Source organism: Mustelus asterias, unplaced genomic scaffold (genome assembly GCF_964213995.1).
Source record: "Mustelus asterias unplaced genomic scaffold, sMusAst1.hap1.1 HAP1_SCAFFOLD_124, whole genome shotgun sequence".
Classification (NCBI taxonomy): domain Eukaryota; kingdom Metazoa; phylum Chordata; class Chondrichthyes; order Carcharhiniformes; family Triakidae; genus Mustelus; species Mustelus asterias.
The window spans coordinates 1020754-1026803 of NW_027590162.1; the positions used below are offsets into that span (position 1 = coordinate 1020754).

General features: G+C 48.0%; 1 non-coding gene across 1 annotated transcript; it reads right to left on the bottom strand.

Annotated features, from left to right (window-relative positions):
* Positions 1 to 220: 220 nt before the first annotated feature.
* On the bottom strand, positions 221 to 292 carry trnam-cau (transfer RNA methionine (anticodon CAU)). The gene has a single exon. It is a non-coding gene; the product is annotated as a tRNA-Met (tRNA).
* Between the last annotated feature and the right edge of the window lie 5758 nt (positions 293 to 6050).

A 6050-nucleotide genomic window follows, 5' to 3' on the forward strand; every position in this document is an offset into this window, starting at 1 on the left:
TCTGCAAATGTGTTCCATGTTGTTTGAGAAGATTTTCCGTGAAGATGTTTCTGTCAGTAAATTGTTGCATGTTGTGTTAAGATGTTCCCCGTTCGTATGCATATAAAATTGATTCACTGCAGATTGAGGTTTTTTGGAGAAAAGAGAAGCCGATGTAAATACCTGTCTGCCGACTCCACGTCTAAGCCACAAGTCGTTTCATTGTCAGTGATAATAGGAATAGCAGAGGATGGTTTCGATCCATCGACCTCTGGGTTATGGGCCCAGCACGCTTCCGCTGCGCCACTCTGCTCCGGCAAAGGCCATTTCTGCTGCCTATCAATATAGTCAGGCAGATTTTCGCTCCTGTAACATTTAATACACGTTCCAGTGTCAGGACGCTCAGCCACTGCATCAAAGCGAGAATAAAACAGAGAAAAACACACAATAGCAGTAAGAGAGACTGTCTGGACACGTAACGACAGGCAAAGGTGATGGGAAACCGGCAAAGCACGAAATTGGAAAATCGATCTCTATTTTTAAAGGAATTTTCTGTTGCAAGTACATATTTGTAAATATATTTCCTGCTGTGTAACTCTGCTCTCTGTTGTTGAGAGGTGCTTTCTGCTGTTGTGTAAAATGTTTCCCTGATGCTGTCAATATCTTTCCGGTTGTATAAATATGATCCATGTTGTGTACTTTTTTAAAATGTTCTGTTAATATATGCCCTGCTCTGTAAACGTGTTCCGTGTTGTGTGAAAATATTCTCCGTGAAGATGTTTTCTGTTCGGCAGAAAGATGACTAACTGGTCTCATGATTTTCCATATTGGGTTAAAATGTTGCACGTTGTGTTAAGATGTTCTCTATTCTTGTATAAAACTCTGGTTAAACTGCAACTGGATAACGATCGCCCAATTTCGACTGCATTTACCCTATGCTAGTGAATGTGATTGGGGGATTCAGATTGTATCCAAACATGCACGTGAGTGAGATTTGTTCTGTATCTATCTGTCTCCGGTTGTAGTTGCGAGTGTTTATTTGTTTTATTCATTTCGAGAGGTGGGCATCACTGAAGAGGCCAGCATTCATTGCCAATCCCCAACTGACATTCGGAAGGTGATGGTTTGCTGCTTTCTTGAACGGCTGCAGTCCATGAGGTGTCGGTACAGCCACAGTGCTGTTCGCCATTTCAGCATTTTGCCACTCTGACAGCGAAAGAGCCGCGATGTCTTTCCAAGTCAGGATGGTGAGTGGCTTGAGGGGGAGCTTGCAGTGCTGGTGTTCCCATGTATCTATTGCCGCTGTCCTTCGAGATGGTAAGAACATAAGAACATAAGAAATTGGAGCAGGAGTAGGCCATCTAGCCCCTCGAGCCTGCCCCGCCATTCAATAAGATCATGGCTGATCTGATAGTGGTTTAGTTCCACTTACCCGCTCGCTCCCCAAAACCGTTAATTCCCTTATTGATCAGAAATCTATCTACCTGTGACTTAAAAATATTTAACGAGGTAGCTTCCACTGCTTCAATGGGCAGAGAATTCCAGAGATTCACTACCCTCCGAGAGGAGAAGTTCAAAGAACAAAGAACAAAGAACAATACAGCACAGGAACAGGCCCTACGGCCCTCCAAGCCCGCGCCGCTCCCCGGTCCAGGATTGAATCCTGAATCCAGGATCCCCGCCCAATTTTCCAGCCTATCTACATGCCAATCCTATCCACCGAGCTGTCCCTCACAGACACGATGCTTTGTTCACCACAACCTATTAACTCACCCCCACCCCCCCCCCCCCATTCCTGACCATGTGATCTCCAGGGAGAGGCGAAAACCCAGAGTGAAAACCCCAGGGCCAATATGGGGAAAAAAAATCTGGGAAATTCCTCTCCGACCCCCTGAGGCGATCGAAACGAGTCCAGGAGATCACAATGGCCCTGATCGGAAAATGCTTCCCAACCCTAGTCATTTCCACTTCCACGAACACCATATGAATTCCCTGCCCCCGACTTCCTCCTCAACTCTGTCCTAAACTGACTCCCCCTTATTTTGAGGCTGTGTCCTCAAGTTCTTGTTTCCTTTCTAAGTGGAAAGAATCTCTCTGCCTCTACCCTGGTAGAGGTGGTGGGCTTGTGGGTGCAGTCTAAGAAGAGTAGATGAAGAAATATTGCTCCCATTGCCTGAGGAGAGAAGGATGGCTTTTAGAACATAGAACATAGAACATAGAAAGCCACAGCACAAACAGGCCCTTCGGCCCACAAGTTGCGCCGATCACATCCCCACCTCTAGGCCTATCTATAGCCCTCAATCCCATTAAATCCCATGTACTCATCCAGAAGTCTCTTAAAAGACCCCAACGAGTTTGCCTCCACCACCACCGACGTCAGCCGATTCCACTCACCCACCACCCTCTGAGTGAAAAACTTACCCCTGACATCTCCTCTGTACCTACCCCCCAGCACCTTAAACCTGTGTCCTCTCGTAGCAACCATTTCAGCCCTTGGAAATAGCCTCTGGGAGTCTACCCTATCCAGACCTCTCAACATCTTGTAAACCTCTATCAGGTCACCTCTCATCCTTCGTCTCTCCAGGGAGAAGAGACCAAGCTCCCTCAACCTATCCTCATAAGGCATGCCCCCCAATCCAGGCAACATCCTTGTAAATCTCCTCTGCACCCTTTCAATGGCTTCAACATCTTTCCTGTAATGAGGTGACCAGAACTGCGCGCAGTACTCCAAGTGGGGTCTAACCAGGGTCCTATAAAGCTGCAGCATTATCTCCCGACTCCTAAACTCAATCCCTCGATTAATGAAGGCCAGTACGCCGTACGCCTTCTTGACCGCATCCTCCACTTGCGAGGCCGATTTAAGAGTCCTATGGACCCGGACCCCAAGGTCCTTCTGATCCTCTACACTGCTAAGAATGGTACCCTTCATATTATACTGCTGCTTCATCCCATTGGATCTGCCAAAATGGATCACCACACACTTATCCGGGTTGAAGTCCATCTGCCACTTCTCCGCCCAGTCTTGCATTCTATCTATGTCTCGCTGCAACTTCTGACATCCCTCCAAACTATCCACAACACCACCTACCTTGGTGTCGTCAGCAAACTTACCAACCCATCCCTCCACTTCCTCATCCAGGTCATTTATGAAAATGACAAACAGCAAGGGTCCCAGAACAGATCCCTGGGGCACTCCACTGGTCACTGACCTCCATGCAGAGAAAGACCCCTCCACAGCCACTCTCTGCCTTCTGCAGGCAAGCCAGTTCTGGATCCACAAGGCAACAGCCCCTTGGATCCCATGCCCTCTCACTTTCTCAAGAAGTCTTGCATGGGGGACCTTATCGAACGCCTTGCTGAAGTCCATATAGACCACATCCACCGCTCTTCCTTCGTCAATGTGTTTGGTCACATTTTCAAAGAACTCAACCAGGCTTGTAAGGCACGACCTGCCCTTGACAAAGCCGTGCTGACTACTTTTGATCATACTAAACTTCTCTAGATGATCATAAATCCTGTCTCTCAGGATCCTCTCCATCAACTTACCAACCACTGAGGTTAGACTCACCGGTCGGTAATTTCCCGGGCTGTCCCTGTTCCCTTTCTTGAATATAGGGACCACATCTGCAATCCTCCAATCCTCCGGAACCTCTCCCGTCTCCATCGACGATGCAAAGATCATCGCCAAAGGCTCCGCAATCTCCTCCCTCGCCTCCCACAGTAACCTGGGGTACATCCCATCCGGTCCCAGCGACTTACCAACCTTGATGCCATTCAATAGTTCCAACACATCCTCTTTCTTTATGTCCACATGCTCGATCCTTTCTGTCCACGGCAAACCAGCAGTACAACCACCCAGATCCCTTTCCACCGTGAATACCGAGGTAAAGTATTCATTAAGCAGCTCCGCCATTTCTAACGGTTCCGCACAAACTTTTCCCCCTTCACCTTTTAAGGGTCCTATGCCTTCACATCTCATCCTTTTACTCTTGACATATTTGTAGAAAGCCTTGGGATTCTCCTTAATCTTACCCGCCAAGGCCTTCTCATGACCCCTTCTCGCTCTCCTAATTTCCTTCTTAAGCTCCTTCCTACATCCCGTATACTCCTCTAAATCCTTAATACCTCCTAGCTCTCTGAACCTTCTGTACGCCTCTCTTTTCTTATTCACCAGGTTCATCACAACCTTCGTGCACCACGGTTCCCGTACCCTACCAACACCCCCCTGTCTCATCGGAACGTTGTCATGCAGAGCTCCAGACAAACATTCCTTGAAAATCCTCCACTTTCCTTCGGTACTTTTCCCCAAGAATGCCTCCTTCCAATTTACCCGTCTAATTTCCTCCCTGATGACACTGTATTTCCCTTTACTCCAGAGAAACACTTTCCTAGCCTGCCTGATCCTATCTCTTTCCAATGCTATCGTGAAGGAGATAGAATTATGATCGCTATCCCCAAGATGCTCACCCACTGAGAGATCCTCCACCTGTCCAGGTTCATTAGCCAGCACCAGATCAAGTACAGCCTCTCCTCTAGTAGGCTTATCCACATACTGTGTCAGGAAACTCTCCTGGACACACCTAACAAACTCCTCTCCATCCAAACCCCTAGCCCTAGGGATATTCCAATCTAGGTTTGGGAAATTAATGTGCAGAGTGTTTAGGACCTGGGATGCACTGCCTGAGAGGGCGGCAGAGGCAGCATCAAATCAGGGCTGTCAAGGGGGAATGGAATCAGCACCTGAAGTGGAAGGATTTCCATGGTTATGAGACAAGGACGGGAAAGGGATGGACTGAGTTGTTCTTGTACAGACCAGCATAGAGACAAAGGGCCGAATGGTCTCCCTCTCTTTGCTGTCCCTTCTAAGATTCGAGGTGTATGAGTGTTGGACTCATTCCGCCTGATCCCTATAACCCTTAATTCCCTTACCGATCAGGAATCCATCCATCCGCGCTTTAAACGTATTCAGCGAGGTCGCCTCCACCACCTCAGTGGGCAGAGAATTCCAGAGATTCACCACCCTCTGGGAGAAGAAGTTCCTCCTCAACTCTGTCTTAAACCGACCCCCCCTTTATTTTGAGGCTGTGTCCTCCAGTTTTAACTTCCTTACTAAGTGGAAAGAATCTCTCCGCCTCCACCCTATCCAGCCCCCGCATTATCTTATAAGTCTCCATAAGATCCCCCCTCATCCTTCTAAACTCCAACGAGTACAAACCCAATCTCCCCAGCCTCTCCTCATAATCCAAACCCCTCATCTCCAGTATCAACCTGGTGAACCTTCTCTGCACTCCCTCCAATGCCAATATATCCTTCCTCATATAAGGGGACCAATACTGCACACAGTATTCCAGCTGCGGCCTCACCAATGCCCTGTACAGGTGCATCAAGACATCCCTGCTTTTATATTCTATCCCCCTCGCGATATATGCCAACATCCCATTTGCCTTCTTGATCACCTGTTGAACCTGCAGACTGGGCTTTTGCGTCTCATGCACAAGGACCCCCAGGTCCCTTTGCACGGTAGCATGTTTTAATTTGTTTCCATTGAGATAGTAATCCCATTTGTTATTATTTCCTCCAAAGTGTATAACCTCGCACTTATCAACGTTATACTCCATTTGCCATATCCTCGCCCACTCACTCAGCCTGTCCAAATCTCTCTGCAGATCTTCTCCGTCCTCCACACGATTCACTTTTCCACTTATCTTTGTGTCGTCTGCAAACTTCGTTACCCTACACTCCGTCCCCTCCTCCAGATCATCTATATAAATGGTAAATAGTTGCGGCCCGAGTACCGATCCCTGCGGCACGCCACTAGTTACCTTCCTCCAACCGGAAAAACACCCATTTATTCCGACTCTTTGCTTCCTGTCGGATAGCCAGTCCCCAATCCACTTTAACACACTACCCCCAACTCCGTGTGCCCTAATCTTCTTCAGCAGCCTTTTATGGGGCACCTTATCAAACGCCTTCTGGAAATCCAAAAACACCGCATCCACCGGTTCTCCTCCATCAACCGCCCTAGTCACATCTTCATAAAAATCCAACATGTTCGTCAAGCACGACTTTCC